Source organism: Somniosus microcephalus, chromosome 24 (genome assembly GCF_052327205.1).
Source record: "Somniosus microcephalus isolate GS21.2 chromosome 24, FLI_Smic_1.0, whole genome shotgun sequence".
Lineage (NCBI taxonomy): Eukaryota > Metazoa > Chordata > Chondrichthyes > Squaliformes > Somniosidae > Somniosus > Somniosus microcephalus.
Window position 1 is genome coordinate 2575547 of NC_141010.1, and position 17356 is coordinate 2592902.

At 48.4% G+C, this 17356-nt stretch overlaps 1 protein-coding gene across 1 annotated transcript in view; it reads right to left on the reverse strand.

Annotated features, from left to right (window-relative positions):
- Positions 1-17356, reverse strand: part of LOC147100956 (retinol dehydrogenase 8-like) — a 43824-nt gene that overhangs the window by 20222 nt on the left and 6246 nt on the right. The gene's annotated exons all lie outside the window — the stretch shown is intronic.

Consider the following 17356-nt stretch of genomic DNA (forward strand, 5'->3'; position numbering starts at 1 on the left):
GCTCCACGACGGGAAAATAATAAAAGAAAAAGAATACGCGCAAGAAACCGTGGAAAGCAGCGCTAACAACAGCGGGGAAGAAGACAAAGCGCGGGAGGCGCCATTTTGTTAAATCGGGGAAGAAGGCAAAGCGCGGGAGGCGCCATTTTAGATTTGCAAGATGCCGAAGACTGGCTGTATCACTGCTTTTGATAATACATTAGAGGACTGGACCACGTATGTGGAAAGAGTTGAGGTATATTTCGAGGCAAATGAAATAGCGGAGGGGAAAAAGGCATCGATATTGCTAAACTTAATGGGCGCTAGAACGTACGGCCTATTGTGGGATCTGATTACTCCAGCCAAACCGAAGGCGAAGAGTTTTAACGAAATTGTTGCTGTTCTACAGGAGCACTTAAACCCTGCACCGCTGTTGATAGCAGAAAGATTTAAATTCCACAGGAGAACTCAGCACAAAGATGAGAGCAATGCTGAGTATCTTACGGAACTACGCAAGCTATCAAAGCACTGCCAGTTCATAGCAGGACTGGCAGATACCCTATGGGACAAATTTGTCTGTGGACTCCTGAGTGAAGGAACACAGAAGAAGTTACTCGCAGAAAAAGAGCTGACGCTAGATAAGGCTTTCAGCGTGGCAGTATCGTATGAAGCAGCAGCCAGGGGAGCTGCAGAAATTCAACAAAAACCACAGGAATACGGCACCCACGAAATGACACGGGGATTTGCAAAATGTTATCGCTGCGGCAGAACTAACCATGACCAGAAGGACTGCTGGTCCAAAGACAAAATATGCAGACAATGCGGGAAGATTGGACACATTGCACGAGTTTGTAGGTCTGGGAAGAAGACCAGCGACAACAAAAAGGCTACTAAGGAACCGTACAAGAAAGTACAAAAGATGACGGACAGTAGTTCCGAAGACCAGATAGTGAATCCGAGAACAGGAGATTAAGCTGTCTCAAACTTCACAATGTAATCGCAAAAGAGGATCACCGAACCATTTGGGTCACCCTCACGATAGCAGGGTCCCAAGTTAAAATGGAATTGGATACAGGATCAGCGCTAACCGTCATGAATCGACGAGACTATGAGCGGCTATTTTCACACATACCCTTGAGAGAGACATCCATCGTCTTGACGACGTATACGGGGCAAAAAGTATACCCCAGAGGAAAAATAAGGGTGCCTGTCGAGTACAATGGCAAGAAAATATGGAAATTGTATCTCTACATACTGCCAAATGGTGGACCACCGTTATTGGGACGGGAATGGATCAGGAAGATAAACTTAGATTGGCATTCCATTCATGCAATGACGGTGGACGGTAAAAAAGATGAAGACGTCACTCCTGGACGATTGTCAACAATCTTAGCTAACGTCAAAGAGGTATTTCAACAAGAACTGGGCACGCTTAAAGGTGTAACCGCCTCGTTAAAAATAGAAGAGAGTGCAGTTCCCAAGTTTTTCAAAGCGAGACCGGTACCATATGCAATTCGCCCAGCCGTCGAGGCAGAGCTGGAGAATCTGGAGAAGGCGGGCGTGTTGTCTAAGTTCGACTGGAGCGAGTGGGTGACACCCATCGTTCCTGTCATGAAGAAAACGTTAAGCAATAAGTCCGGAGAGCCAAGGAAGATTCGCATCTGTGGGGATTTCAAGGTGACGGTGAACCCTGTCCTTCACACAGTACAATATCCTCTTCCAAGGATAGAAGACATCTTCGCCTCACTGTCTGGAGGGGAGCGTTTTACAAAAATTGACCTAGCACAAGCATATTTGCAGATGGAGGTTGAAGAGTCCTCTAGGAAGTATCTCACGATAAACACTCACAAAGGTCTTTACCAGTATCATCGATTGGTATTCGGAGTAGCATCGGCTCCGGCGATATGGCAAAGAGCGATGGAACAAGTCCTGCAAGGGATTCCGGGGACTCAGTGTTACTTGGACGACATCCTTGTAACAGGTGAAGATGACAGTGAACACCTTAACAACCTAGAACAGGTGCTCACTAGACTACGGGAACATGGGCTGCGAGGCAACCGTCCCAAGTGCGAATTTTTAAAGAAACAGATATCGTATTTGATATACCTATCAATTCGTCCAATAAAAAGCGACGAGTTAGGAACGTAACTAAAGGTTTTTATTGACTAAATAACAGAGCCCACCCTCGTGGGTGATCGGGTCCAACAAGGAGGAATACCAGCCAGTCGACTACCTTTATACCTGGGCAGGTAGGTGGAGCCATGGGCGGAGTCGGAGGTGGTCAGCCCAGGTATAACAGCGCGACAAGAGGCGACCTCGTATCGTGACACAACAGTGATAACGGTGATAACAATACAACAGTGATAACTATAGTGTAACGATAAAAGTGGTTTACCACATTCACCCCTTGTTTAGATTTGAGTCCGGCGGGGTGAAGTGTACTACCAGTTCTGGTATGTCAGTCTGTCCGGAGGCCTCGTAAGCCTCTCCGATCGTCGCAGCGGCGGTGCTGCATTATCCGGTGTTAGTGCTGGTGTCTGCGTGGTCGGCGAAGGCTCGTGGGGTTCCGGCATGCCGTCTACCTGGGCTGGAATTGGGGGGGTGGTGGGGGGGGGTAAAGGTGGTGTCTCCGGAGTGCCCGAGGGTGCGAGGTCTCGTAAGGAGACAGTGTCCTCCCGCCCGTCTGGGTAAGCCACGTAGGCGTACTGGGGGTTGGCGTGCAGGAGGTTCACCCTTTCGACCAGGGGGTCTGTTTTATGGGCCCTCACGTGCTTTCGCAGCAAGACGGGCCCCGGAGAGGTCAGCCAGGTTGGTAGAGTGGTTCCCGTAGTCGACTTCCTGGGGAAAACAAACATTCGTTCATGGGGGGTGGCGTTAACGGCAGTGCAAAGTAGTGACCGGATGGAGTGCAGCGCTGTCGGGAGGACTTCCTGCCAGCGGGAGGTTGGGAGGCCCTTAGACTTTAAGGCTAAGAGGACGGCCTTCCATACCGTCGCGTTCTCTCTTTCCACCTGGCCGTTCCCTTGGGGGTTGTAGCTGGTGGTCCTACTTGCTGCAATACCTCTCGCTAGTAGGAACTGACGGAGTTCCTCGCTCATGAAAGAGGAGCCCCGGTCACTATGTATATAGTTTGGGAACCCGAACAAGGCGAAGAGGTCGTTCAGGCATTTAATGACCGTGGTACTGGTCATGTCTGGGCAGGGGAAGGCAAAGGGGAAACGGGAGTACTCATCAACAATGTTGAGGAAGTACACATTACGGTCAGAGGACGGGAGGGGCCCCTTAAAGTCGATGCTCAGGCGCTCGAAGGGGCGGGTGGCCTTGATCAGGCTTGCTCTGTCCGGCCTAAAGAAGTGCGGTTTGCACTCGGCGCAGGTCTGGCAGTTCCTGGTTATGGTCCTGACCTCCTCGATGGAGTAGGGCAGGTTGCGGGCCTTAATGAAGTGGTAAAGTCTGGTGACCCCGGGGTGGCAGAGGTCGTTGTGGAGGGTCTGAAGTCTATCACTTTGCGCGCTGGCGCATGTAATTCGTGACAGAGCATCGGGGGGTTCGTTCAGCTTACCTGGCCGGTACAAGATATCATAATCGTAGGTGGAGAGCTCGATTCTCCACCTCAAGATCTTGTCATTCTTGATTTTGCCCCTCAGCTTGTTATTAAACATAAAAGCGACCGAACGTTGGTCGGTAAGGAGGGTAAATCGTTTGCCTGCCAGGTAGTGCCTCCAGCGTCGTACCGCCTCCACAATCGCCTGGGCCTCCTTCTCGACCGACGAGTGTCGGATCTCAGGGCCCTGTAGGGTCCTTGAGAAGAAGGCCACCGGTCTCCCCTCCTGGTTAAGGGTGGCGGCTAGGGCGAAGTCGGATGCATCGCTCTCAACTTGGAAGGGGATGGACTCATCCACTGCGTGCATAGTGGCCTTGGCAATGTCTCCCTTAATGAGGGAGAAGGCTGCGCACGCTTCCTCCGTAAGGGGGAAGGATGTGGACTTCATGAGGGGTCTGGCTTTGTCCGCATAATTGGGCACCCATTGGGCATAGTAGGCGAAGAGCCCCAGGGTTCTCTTAAGTGCCTTAGGGCAGTGGGGGAGGGGTAGCTCCATGAGGGGGCGCATTCTTTCGGGGTCGGGGCCGATGAGTCCGTTCTCTACTACACAGCCAAGGATGGCAAGGCGCGAGGTGTTAAACACACATTTCTCCTTATTGTAGGTGAGGTTCAGCCGTTGGGCTGTACGGAGGAATTTCTCCAGATTCACGTCGTGGTCCTGCCGGTCGCGGCCGCAGATGGTGACGTTATCTAGGTAGGGGAATGTGGCCTGCAGTCCGTTCTGGTCAACCATCCGGTCCATCTCCCTTTGGAAGACCGAGACCCCGTTGGTGACACCGAAGGGGACCCTAAGGAAGTGGTATAGGCGCCCATTCACCTCGAAGGCGGTGTACTGGCGGTCCTCGGGGTGGATAGGGAGTTGGTGGTAGGCCGACTTAAGGTCGATGGTCGAGAATACGCGGTATTGTGCAATCTGATTGACCATGTCAGATATGCGGGGAAGGGGGTATGCGTCCAGCTGGGTGTATCTGTTTATGGTCTGGCTGTAGTCGATGACCAGGCGATTTTTATCGCCGGTCTTAACGACCACGACCTGGGCACGCCAGGGGCTGTTGCTCCCCTCGATGATGCCCTCCTTCAGGAGACGCTGCACCTCAGAGCTAATGAAAGCTCTGTCCCCAGCGCTGTACCGCCTGCTCTTGGTAGCGACGGGTTTGCAGTCGGGGGTGAGGTTAGCGAACAGGGAAGGTGGCGGCACCTTGAGGGTGGATAGGCTGCAGGTGTTACGCGGTGGGCGGTTTAACCTTCGCTGGTTGTCGACTGTGAGTGGGGGGAGGGGTCCACCGTATGCTAGGGTTACACTTTGGAGGTGGGATTGGAAGTCCAGCCCTAGTAGGACGGCAGCGCAGAGCTGGGGGAGGACGAGGAGTTTAAAGTTTTTATACTCTGTACCCTTAACCGACAAGGTCACAGCACAGTAGCCGCTAATGTCCGTGGCGTGGGACCTCGATGCCATCGAGATTCGGTTGCGCGTTGGCAGGACAGGGAGGGAGTAGTGGCTCACCGTGTCTGGGTGGATGAAGCTCTCCGTGCTTCCGCTGTCGAACAGGCAGGTCGTGGCGTGGCCGTTTACTTTGATGTCCATCATCGACTTGGACAGGTGGTGTGGGCGGGCTTGATCCAGAGTGACGGAGGCTAGCGTGTAGGTAAGCGAGTCGTTGTCGTCTGCGGGCGAGGCGGTCGTCGGGTCCGGGGGCCCGGTGGCAGTCGGGCGTGGTGGGTAAAATGGCGTCTCCCACGAGGTAGGACAAAATGGCGGAGAAGATGGCTGCCCCCATAACTCACATGAGGCACTATTGGGGTCGGTTGCCTTGATCAAAGATGGCCACCCCCATGACTCACGTGTGGGGATACTGGCCTCAGTTGCCGTGAAAGAAGATGGCCGCCCCCACAGTTCGCATGAGGCACTGCTGGCCTCTGAAGATCCGCTCCTGCAGGCCTTAGAGACGTGGCCTTTCTTCCTGCAGGTTGTGCAGGTAGAGTTCCTGGCTGGGCAGCGCGACCTCGGGTGCTTCTCCTGGCCGCAAAAGAAGCAGCCGGCGGCCCGATCGCGGGTGCCCGATGTCGGAGCCGGTACCGGGGGTGGCGGGCCCGGTCGGGTCCGGGACGCCGACGCTGAGGTAGGTCCCGGGGGCGGCGCTGCGAAGGGTATTGCGGTAGGGGTCGGGCCCGAGTCCCAGGGTCGCGAGCAGTACCTGGAAAACGCCTCCTGGTCCTGATGGGCCACCTCCAGGGAGAGAGCGAGGGCTTCAGCTTTGTCCAGGTCGAGGTCTTTAGCTTCAAGCAGTCTTTGCCGTGAGTAGTCGGACCGTAGGCCTTTCACAAAGGCATCGCGGATATTATCCTCCGTATTTTCAACAGCCGTCACCGCTTTAAAGTCACAGTTCCTGCCGAGTGCTCTTAGCGCCCGTAAAAATTCAGCTACAGACTCTCCTGGCTGTTGCGGGCGGGATCTTAGGAGGTGCCTGGTGTACATGTAATTTACCGGGCTGCGGTACTGCTGTTTCAGTAGGTTGATAGCGGCCTCGTACGTAGTCGTGTCCTGTATGAGTGCGTATACTCTCGGGCTCGCTTGGGCGTTCAGAAGTCTTAGTTTGGATCTCTGCGGGGCGCCGGATTCTTCCAGGTAGGATTCGAAGCAGTCCAGCCAGTGTTTGAAGTTGAGGGCTGCGTTTGCTGCCTGTGGGTTTAGATCCAGGTACGGTGGTTTGAGGGCTTGCAGCCAAGCCGGCTGGTGTGGCTGTGCTTCTGGGAGGGCTTCTGGCTGGCCAGTAGTAGACATCTTTAAAATTTAGTCAATAAAATTGATATACCTATCAATTCGTCCAATAAAAAGCGACGAGTTAGGAACGTAACTAAAGGTTTTTATTGACTAAATAACAGAGCCCACCCTCGTGGGTGATCGGGTCCAACAAGGAGGAATACCAGCCAGTCGACTACCTTTATACCTGGGCAGGTAGGTGGAGCCATGGGCGGAGTCGGAGGTGGTCAGCCCAGGTATAACAGCACGACAAGAGGCGACCTCGTATCGTGACACAACAGTGATAACGGTGATAACAATACAACAGTGATAACTATAGTGTAACGATAAAAGTGGTTTACCACAGTATTGTGGCCACGTGATTGATGAAGAGGGGTTACATAAGTCCCCTGACAAAATTGAAGCGGTTGTTAAGGCCCCAGCGCCTGAAAATGTGTCGCAACTGAGGTCATTCCTCGGGTTGGTGAATTACTATCCTAAGTTTTTGCCGAATTTGTCGACAATTCTGCACCCACTGAACGCCCTGCTACGAACGGGGGTAGCATGGAAATGGAGCGATGATTGTAAACGTGCTTTTCAGAAGAGTAAGGACTTAATCACTTCGAAGGAAGTATTGGCTCACTACAACCCAGCACTGCCAATCAGGCTGGCGTGTGATGCGTCTCCCTACGGCATTGGGGCGGTACTGTCACATAAATTCCTTGATGGTTTGGAGAGGCCGATAGCTTTTGCGTCACGCTCGTTAACTTCTGCCGAGCGTAACTACGCCCAGATTGACAGAGAGGCCCTCAGCCTAGTGTGGGGGGTGAAGAAGTTCAATCACTATCTGCACGGTCAAAAATTTACTCTACTAACCGATCATCAACCTCTTGTCTCCATTTTCAACCATCAGAAGGGCATACCGATAATGACAGCACAACGGCTGCAGAGATGGTCCCTTTTCCTAGGGGCACACCAATATGACATCGAGTACAAAGGAACTAAACAGCATGGAAATGCTGATGGATTGTCACGTCTACCGTTGCCGACGGTGGAAGAAGAAGACCTTGCAGTGGATCCAATGGAGTTATTCCACTTGACCATAGTCGAATGTCTCCCTGTGACGAATGCAAACATAGAAAAGGAAACACGGAATGACCCGACACTATCACGGGTCTATGATTTAACGGTGAAGGGATGGCCAGCACATGGCGAACCACTGCTGCCAGCATTCTCGCCGAGAAGAGAACAGCTGTCAGTGTGCAGAGGAACCTTGATGTGTGGATCCAGAGTAGTAATTCCACCTAAGTTGACGGATAGAGTGCTCAATGAGCTTCATGAGGGTCATCTGGGTGGGGTAAAAATGAAGAGCTTAGCCAGAGCGTTTGTGTGGTGGCCGGGAATCGATAGAGAAATCGAAGAGATGACCAAGAGCTGTGCAGGATGCCAGAAGGTCCAAAACGCCCCACCACAAGCTCCTCTGCATCCATGGGAGTGGCCCTCATCTCCATGGCAAAGGGTGCACATTGATTTTGCTGGTCCCTTCATGGACTCGATGTTTTTAATTGCGGTGGATGCACATTCAAAGTGGCCAGAGGTAATAAAAATGTCCTCAACCACCACGGAAAAAACTATCACAGTTTTACGAACCATATTCGCCAGGAATGGGCTGCCTGAACAGATTTGCTCTGACAATGGACCACAGTTTGTGTCTGAAGAGTTCCGGAGGTTCTTAAAGAACAATGGTGTTAAGCATTACACATCTGCCCCATATCATCCAGCCACTAATGGATTGGCCGAGAGGTTTGTCCAAACATTCAAGAAGGCTATCAAGGCAATGTGTAATGAAGATATACCCCTACAACACAAGGTGGACAACTTTTTGTTTGCCTACCGGAATGCGACACATGCGGTTACCAACCAAACTCCAGCCATGATGTTCTTCAATCGAAGACTACGATGCCGCTTGGATTTGGTTAAGCCAAACGTCCGAAGAAATGTGGAGAACAGGCAGTTTCAGAATATGAATGAAAGGCCGATCAGGAGTTTTAAGATAGGTCAACCAGTTTTGGCCCGGGACTACCGCACTGAGAAATGGCAGCCAGGAACGATTTGTACACGACAAGGACCTCTCATGTATACCGTGGACATTGGGGAGAGCATTGTAAGACGCCATGCTGACCAGATTCTAGAGTCACTGGAAAACGTCAACTCCACACCACGATCTGATACACCTGGTAATGAAATCGACGTTCCAATTGCAGCTACCGCAGAACCGGTAATATTGGAAGCAGATGAACCAAACAACGACATTGATTCCGACTCAACATTGCCAGAAGAACCTGTTACCCCAAAGAGACGTTATCCAGACAGAATCAGGAAGCCTCCTCAAAGACTGAACTTATAATTGCTTAAACTTAACCACTGTATCTAGTAACAGTAATTGTGATTGTAATTCGTTATCATTTAGTTGTTAAATGAATGTTATGTACTGTTTATCTAAAAGGGGAGGAATTGTTGTGTATGTACCTTTAAGAGAATAACTGGTCTCAGACTGCAGTACCGGCAGTGACCACCCCTGTATAAAAGGCGCTAGAGAGCCTCTGTAGTTTCGTTTCGTTATTGCCTTTCACCAGTAAAGATCTGTTTGTTTTCACTCCTGCTAGTCCGTGTCTCAATCATTCACGGACTTAACAGTGAAGGTGCTCCCACAGTGCTGTTAGGGAGGGAGTTCCAGGATTTTGACCCAGCGACGATGAAGGAATGGCCGATATATTTCTAAGTCAGGATGGTGTGTGACTTGGAGGGGAACTTGGAGGTGGTGGTGTTCCCATGTGCCTGCTGCCCTTGTCCTTCCAGGTGGAAGAGGTCGTGGGTTTGGGAGGTGCTGCCGAAGAAGCCTTGGCGAGTTGCTGCAGTGCATCTTGTAGATGGTACACACTGCAGCCACGGTGCGCCGGTGGTGGAGGGAGTGAATGTTTAAGGTGGTGGATGGGATGCCAATCAAGTGGGCTGCTTTATCCTGGATGGTGTCGAGCTTCTTGAGTGTTGTTGGAGCTGCACTCATCCAGGCAAGTGGAGAGTATTCCATCACACTCCTAACTTCTGCCTTGTAGGTGGTGGAAAGGCTTTGGGGAGTCAGGAGGTGAGACGCTCGCCACAGAATTCCCAGCCTCTGGCCTGTTCTTGTAGCCACAGTATTTATGTGGCTGGTCCAGTTAAGTTTCTGGTCAATGGTGACCCCCAGGATGTTGATGGTGGGGGATTCGGCGGTGGTAATGCCATTGAATGTCAAGGGGTGGTGGTTAGACTCTCGCTTGTTGGAGATAGTCATTGCCTGGCACTTCTGTGGCGTGAATGTTACCTGTCACTTATCAGCCTAAGCCTGAACGTCGTCCAAGTCCTGTTGCATGTGGGCATGGACTGCTTCATTATCTGAGGAGTTGTGAATGGTACTGAACACTGTGCAGTCATCAGCGACCATCCCCATTTCTGACCTTATGTTGGAGGGAAGGTCATTGATGAAGCAGCTGAAGATGGTTGGGCCTAGGACACTGCCCTGAGGACTCCTGCAGCGATGTCCTGGGGCTGTGATGATTGACCTTTAACCATCACAACCATCTTCCTTTGTGCTAGGTATGACACCAGCCAAGAGCCACTAAAGGTTTTTAAACCAGGTGTTTATCTAGCTGACCCTGCCTTGACCCTCTGGATCACCCACTATATGACCGGGCCAGGACACCATCCAGCACATGGGCACAAGGCACTTTCTGCTTTATATTGGAAAGTCCCAGCACTAACCAAAACTCGACTTGCCTTTCATCAGCTAATATCTCAAACAGTAAATTCTCACCTCCAGAAAGAGACAGAGAGAGAGAGAGAGAGAGACAGAGAGAGTGAGAGAGAGTGAGACAGAGAGAGAGTGAGAGAGAGAGAGAGAGAGAGTGAGTGAGAGAGAGAGAGAGTGTTAAGTCCGTGAATGATTGAGACACGGACTAGCAGGAGTGAAAACAAATAGATCTTTACTGGTGAAAGGCAATAACGAAACTAAACAACAGAGGCTCTCTAGCGCCTTTTATACAGGGGTGGTCAATGCCGGTACTGCAGTCTGAGACCAGTTATTCTCTTAAAGGTACATACACAACAATTCCTCCCCTTTTAGATAAACAGTACATAACATTCATTTAACAACTAAATGATAACGAATTACAATCACAATTACTGTTACTAGATACAGTGGTTAAGTTTAAGCAATTATAAGTTCAGTCTTTGAGGAGGCTCCCTGATTCTGTCTGGATAACGCCTCTTTGGGGTAATAGGCTCTTCTGGCAATGTTGAGTCGGAATCAATGTCGTTTGTTTGGTTCATCTGCTTCCAATATTACCGGTTCTGCGGTAGCTGCAATTGGAACGTCGATTTCATTACCAGGTGTATCAGATCATGGTGTGGAGTTGACGTTTTCCAGTGACTCTAGAATCTGGTCAGCATGGCGTCTTACAATGCTCTCCCCAACGTCCACGGTATACATGAGAGGTCCTTGTCGTGTACAAATCGTTCCTGGCTGCCATTTCTCAGTGCGGTAGTCCCGGGCCAAAACTGGTTGACCTATCTTAAAACTCCTGGTCGGCCTTTCATTCATATTCTGAAACTGCCTTTTCTCCACATCTCTTCGGACATTTGGCTTAACCAAATCCAAGCGGCATCGTAGTCTTCGATTGAAGAACATCATGGCTGGAGTTTGGTTGGTAACCGCATGTGTCGCATTCCGGTAGGCAAACAAGAAGTTGTCCACCTTGTGTTGTAGGGGTATATCTTCATTACACATTGCCTTGATAGCCTTCTTGAATGTTTGGACAAACCTCTCGGCCAATCCATTAGTGGCTGGATGATATGGGGCAGATGTGTAATGCTTAACACCATTGTTCTTTAAGAACCTCCGGAACTCTTCAGACACAAACTGTGGTCCATTGTCAGAGCAAATCTGTTCAGGCAGCCCATTCCTGGCGAATATGGTTCGTAAAACTGTGATAGTTTTTTCCGTGGTGGTTGAGGACATTTTTATTACCTCTGGCCACTTTGAATGTGCATCCACCGCAATTAAAAACATCGAGTCCATGAAGGGACCAGCAAAATCAATGTGCACCCTTTGCCATGGAGATGAGGGCCACTCCCATGGATGCAGAGGAGCTTGTGGTGGGGCGTTTTGGACCTTCTGGCATCCTGCACAGCTCTTGGTCATCTCTTCGATTTCTCTATCGATTCCCGGCCACCACACAAACGCTCTGGCTAAGCTCTTCATTTTTACCCCACCCAGATGACCCTCATGAAGCTCATTGAGCACTCTATCCGCCAACTTAGGTGGAATGACTACTCTGGATCCACACATCAAGGTTCCTCTGCACACTGACAGCTGTTCTCTTCTCGGCGAGAATGCTGGCAGCAGTGGTTCGCCATGTGCTGGCCATCCCTTCACCGTTAAATCATAGACCCGTGATAGTGTCGGGTCATTCCGTGTTTCCTTTTCTATGTTTGCATTCGTCACAGGGAGACATTCGACTATGGTCGAGTGGAATAACTCCATTGGATCCACTGCAAGGTCTTCTTCTTCCACCGTCGGCAACGGTAGACGTGACAATCCATCAGCATTTCCATGCTGTTTAGTTCCTTTGTACTCGATGTCATATTGGTGTGCCCCTAGGAAAAGGGACCATCTCTGCAGCCGTTGTGCTGTCATTATCGGTATGCCCTTCTGATGGTTGAAAATGGAGACAAGAGGTTGATGATCGGTTAGTAGAGTAAATTTTTGACCGTGCAGACAGTGATTGAACTTCTTCACCCCCCACACTAGGCTGAGGGCCTCTCTGTCAATCTGGGCGTAGTTACGCTCGGCAGAAGTTAACGAGCGTGACGCAAAAGCTATCGGCCTCTCCAAACCATCAAGGAATTTATGTGACAGTACCGCCCCAGTGCCGTAGGGAGACGCATCACACGCCAGCCTGATTAGCTGGGAAACCACGGACCGAGGAACTCAGCCTGGCTCTGGACAGTCTCTCCTGCAAGTTTTTAAATCGATGATTGACGGTCGACGCCCATTTCTCGAGTTTCAATGGCCTCTTTTTTTCTTTTCTTCTGGCTCCGACCTTCAACAACGTCGTCGGAGCTGCTGCTGAGTTGCAGGTAAGTTCGTTTCTTACTCGTCGCCAGTGTTAAGTCCGTGAATGATTGAGACACGGACTAGCAGGAGTGAAAACAAACAGATCTTTACTGGTGAAAGGCAATAACAAAACTAAACTACAGAGGCTCTCTAGCGCCTTTTATACAGGGGTGGTCACTGCCGGTACTGCAGTCTGAGACCAGTGATTCTCTTAAAGGTACATACACAACAGAGAGAGAGACTGAGACAGAGAGAGAGTGAGAGAGAGAGAGAGAGAGAGACCATCAAGTCCTGAAAAAATGGTGCAGCAACACAGGCCAAGCAATGAAGATCCTGAACAAAGAATCCCTTGGAAGCCCCAAATGGATTGTGATCCACACAGGCACGAACGACCTACGCACCCTACAGGAAGGCACGGCTTGGGCGGTGAGCAGGATGGCAGAAAAGGCCAGCAGGGAATTCCCCGAGGCGCGGATCGTGATCTCCACACTACTGCCCAGAAAGGACACCCCAGCCTATATAATCCACAACACCAACAGGGAGATCGACACGAGATGTTCTGTCCTCCCCAACGTCTCCCTGGCCCATCATCCAAACATCAACACAAGGGACCTCTATGACGAAATACATCTACTCAAACAGCGGATGTGGGTCTTCGCAAGAAACCTCATAAACACTGCCAAAAGACGCAGCCCTCCCACCCCCCCTACCATTGGGAGCCCAAACAGGACCACCAATGTCCCCCACCCCCCTTTACAAAACCGACAACAGAACCGTGCTTTTATACCTGACCCAAGACCCCCCTCTAGACCACAGACTGTAGACCAAGAACTGAGAAAGATCATGACGATGCTGAACAGCCTGATAGAAAGCCGGAGAAATTATTAATATTGTTATTTATCATTATCATTATTGTTATCTTATCAGTATTATTACTATTATTAGATAGATATATGTGCATGCCTCATGAAATTTATACTAAATCATCACTTAGCATTATAGAAAATAGTGTTTCCACACTCATCCCACAAAATAGGTCCATTTTATTTCGTTTTATTGAACTATATAAATGCGTTCTTTCCACATAAGCTGCTGGAATATCCAGGGCCTCCGCTCCTCAACTTTTGGGATGAAGAGTACAGACCCTGAATTCCTAAAAGCTATAAAAGACATTGATATAATTGTGTTAACAGAAACATGGTGCCAAAAGGACATGCCGACCCACTGTCCTCCAATGTACCATGAAATCATTGTGCCCTCAGTAAAGAACACTAAAACACGCAAGGGCAGAACCTCCGGGGGAATATTGGTGCTGTATAAGGGAGAACTGGACAAACACATCTCACCGGTAAAACAGGGGAAATCACACGTATGGCTAAAACTAGATAAAAATATAGGAATAGCAAAAAAAGATGTTTACTTATGTGCGATCTACATACCTCCAATAGATTCGCCATATTTCGAAGAGGAGTTATTTGATACTCTCCACATGGAAATCAGCCATTTCCAGGCCCAAGGAAAGGTGATAATATGTGGGGACCTAAATGCAAGGACCGGTTGTGAACCTGACTTCATAGACCCACAGGGAAACAACCATGTGTTTGGCCAGACCCCTTTAGATGTCACACCAGCCATCGCAAATCGGAACAACCTTGATCGTGAAATAAATAAAAGCGGTAGGGAGGTAGTGCAACTCTGCCGAGCCTTAGGCCTGTACATAGTTAATGGTAGGTTCAGAGGGGACTCCCTAGGGAGACTCACATACTCCTCAACTCTTGGGTCTAGTGTGGTGGACTATACAATCACTGACCTGGACCCCTGCGATATCAACGCATTCACTGTCAGGCAGCAATCCCCCCTCTCAGACCATAACCAAATAAATGTGTACCTTAAACTTTCTGCCCAAACTACAGACACAAAAAAGGAACACAGTAAGCTACATAAAATAAACCAGACATACAGATGGGCCCCAGACAGTGGAGATAAATTCATCACAGCACTAAATTCACCTGATCTCACAAGTAAAATTTCAAAATTTAAAGAAAATCTATATGAGATCACCAGAGATGGTGTAAACACGGCCATAGAGGATATAAATATGATCTTCCATGAGGCAGCTGTAAAAGCCGACCTCGTGAAACAGAAGAGGAAGCATCACAAAAGACAAAATAAAAATATGAAATGGTTTGACCACGAATGCAAAAATGCCAGAAAAGACCTGAGAAAAATATCAAACCAAAAGCATCGGCAACCAAACAATCCGGACCTACATACTAGATACAATGAAACCCTCAAAAGATATAAACACACCATTAGGAACAAAACACAAAACTATACCCACAAAATACTCGAAGAAATTGAAAACTCCACCAATCCAAAACAATTCTGGGAAATGTGGAATAACCTGAGTACAACACAATTGCAAGCATTACCAATCCAAGATGGCGACATCTGGAGAACACATTTTGAAAACCTCTACAAAGACATCCCAAAAAACAAAACAAACCCAAGTCAACATCAGGTCACAGAAAAACTCCACACATTAGAAGCAACAATTAAAGACAACCAAAACCCTCTAGACTCCCCAATCACATGGAAAGAACTGGCCACAAAAACAAAATCTCTCCACCTAAAGAAAGCCTGTGGCCCAGACAACATCAAAAATGAAATGCTAAAGTTCAGCAATATGGAGATGCAGGGTGCGATACTCAAACTATTCAACATCATATTACGCTCAGGCTGTTTTCCCGATATCTGGTGCCAAGGACTAATCTCCCCCATATATAAAAGTGGAAACAAATCAGACCCAAATAACTACCGCGGCATCTGTGTCAACAGTTGTCTAGGGAAGTTATTCTGCAGTATTCTAAATAGTAGATTACTTGATTTTCTCAACAAACATAATATCCTCAGAAAAAACCAAATAGGCTTTCTTCCAAAACACCGCACCGCCGACCATATCTATACCCTTCACACCCTCATTGAAAAACATAAACACCAAACAAAAAATGGGAAAATATTCGCCTGTTTCATCGACTTCAAGAAAGCCTTTGACTCTATATGGCACGAAGGGCTCTATTATAAACTTCTTCAGTGTGGAATAGGGGGCAAAGTCTATGACCTTATTAAATCAATGTATCTGAAAAACAAATGCGGGGTCAAAATTGGAGACAAACGCACCGATTTCTTCACCCAGAGAAGAGGCGTCCGGCAGGGCTGCAATTTGAGCCCGACCCTGTTCAACATATACATAAATGAATTAGCAGACATGCTGGAGCAAAGCGAGTCACCAGGTCTCCGTCTCCTGGATGGAGAAGTGAAGTCCCTGTTCTATGCGGACGACCTGGTTCTGCTGTCTCCCACAGAACAGGGATTACAGCAACAACTAGACCTACTCGACAAATACTGCCAAAATTGGGCTCTAACAGTAAATCTAAAGAAAACCAACATCATGATTTTTCAGAAAAGACCCAGATGTCAGGAAAACAAATACCAGTTTACCCTCAGTGATACCACTATAGGACACACTATGAGCTACACCTACCTTGGTCTAACTATTACAGCATCAGGGAGCTTCAGCATAGCAGTGAATGCACTAAAAGAAAAAGCCCGAAGAGCCCTATATGCAATAAAAAGAAAATTCTACAACATCCAAATCCCAATCAAAATCTGGCTCAAAATTTTTGACAGCATAATCCTGCCCATTGCACTGTACGGTAGTGAAGTATGGGGCCCGCTAAATCACCAAAGCTACACTAAATGGGAAAAACACACAATAGAAGACCTACATGCAGAATTCTGCCGAAGCATCCTTCGCACCCAAAGAAAAACGCCAACAAATGCATGCAGAGCCGAACTAGGCAGATACCCACTGATAATAAACATCCAAAAACGAGCACTAAACTTCCTAAATCACCTCAAATCTAGCTCCCCAGACACCCTTCATTTCAAAGCCTTTCAGACCCAAGAGCTAAACCCAGAAAAGAGTCCCCTGAGTCAGCTGCTACTGAAACTAAGTACTCAGCCGGACCCTGACCAGCCCCAGACCAACACAGCCGTCCAAACACCAATCCGAGTGAACCAAATCATTAAAAAATGCAAAGAAACCTACCTGGAACATTGGAACAAAATAACCGAAAGCCAAAGCAGATTAGAATGTTACCGGGCCCTAAAAAGAGAATATAAACTGGCAGACTACCTCACGACCATCAGAGACACAAAACAGAGACAGACCCTCACCAGGTACAGACTAAGCGACCACCAACTGGAAATTGAAAAAGGCAGATACAAGAAATCCTGGCAGCCTAGAGAGAATAGAATATGCGATCAATGTCTGGCTGGCGAGGTTGAAACAGAAATGCATTTCCTCCTAAAATGTGAAAAATTCAACACATCAAGAAACATATTATTCAACAAGCTAAGCCAAACAACCCCAGATTTCAAGGAATTGGATGATCTGTCAAAATTGAGATTAGTCCTAGGAGAAGGAGACAGACCATACCTTGGGGCTAAATATGTAACAACATGTCACAACCTGAGGACTGTTTAAAAGTAAGACTGTTTAAAATTAATATTGAACGTACCAAATGAAGTAGAAAGACTGTTTAAAATTAATATTGTTTAAAAGTAATATTGTATATACCCAACAAATGTCAAATCGATTGACACCTACAGAATGTTGGAAAACTGTACCTTTTTGCTATGTAAGCTTTGGCAATATGGTTCTCTGTAAACTTTCATGCCAATAAAGCATTTGAACTGAACTGAACTGAACTGAGAGAGAGAGTGAGACAGAGAGAGAGTTAGAGAGAGTGAGAGAGAGACAGAGAGAGAGAGAGAGAGAGAGAGACAGATAGAGAGAGACAGATAGAATATGCGA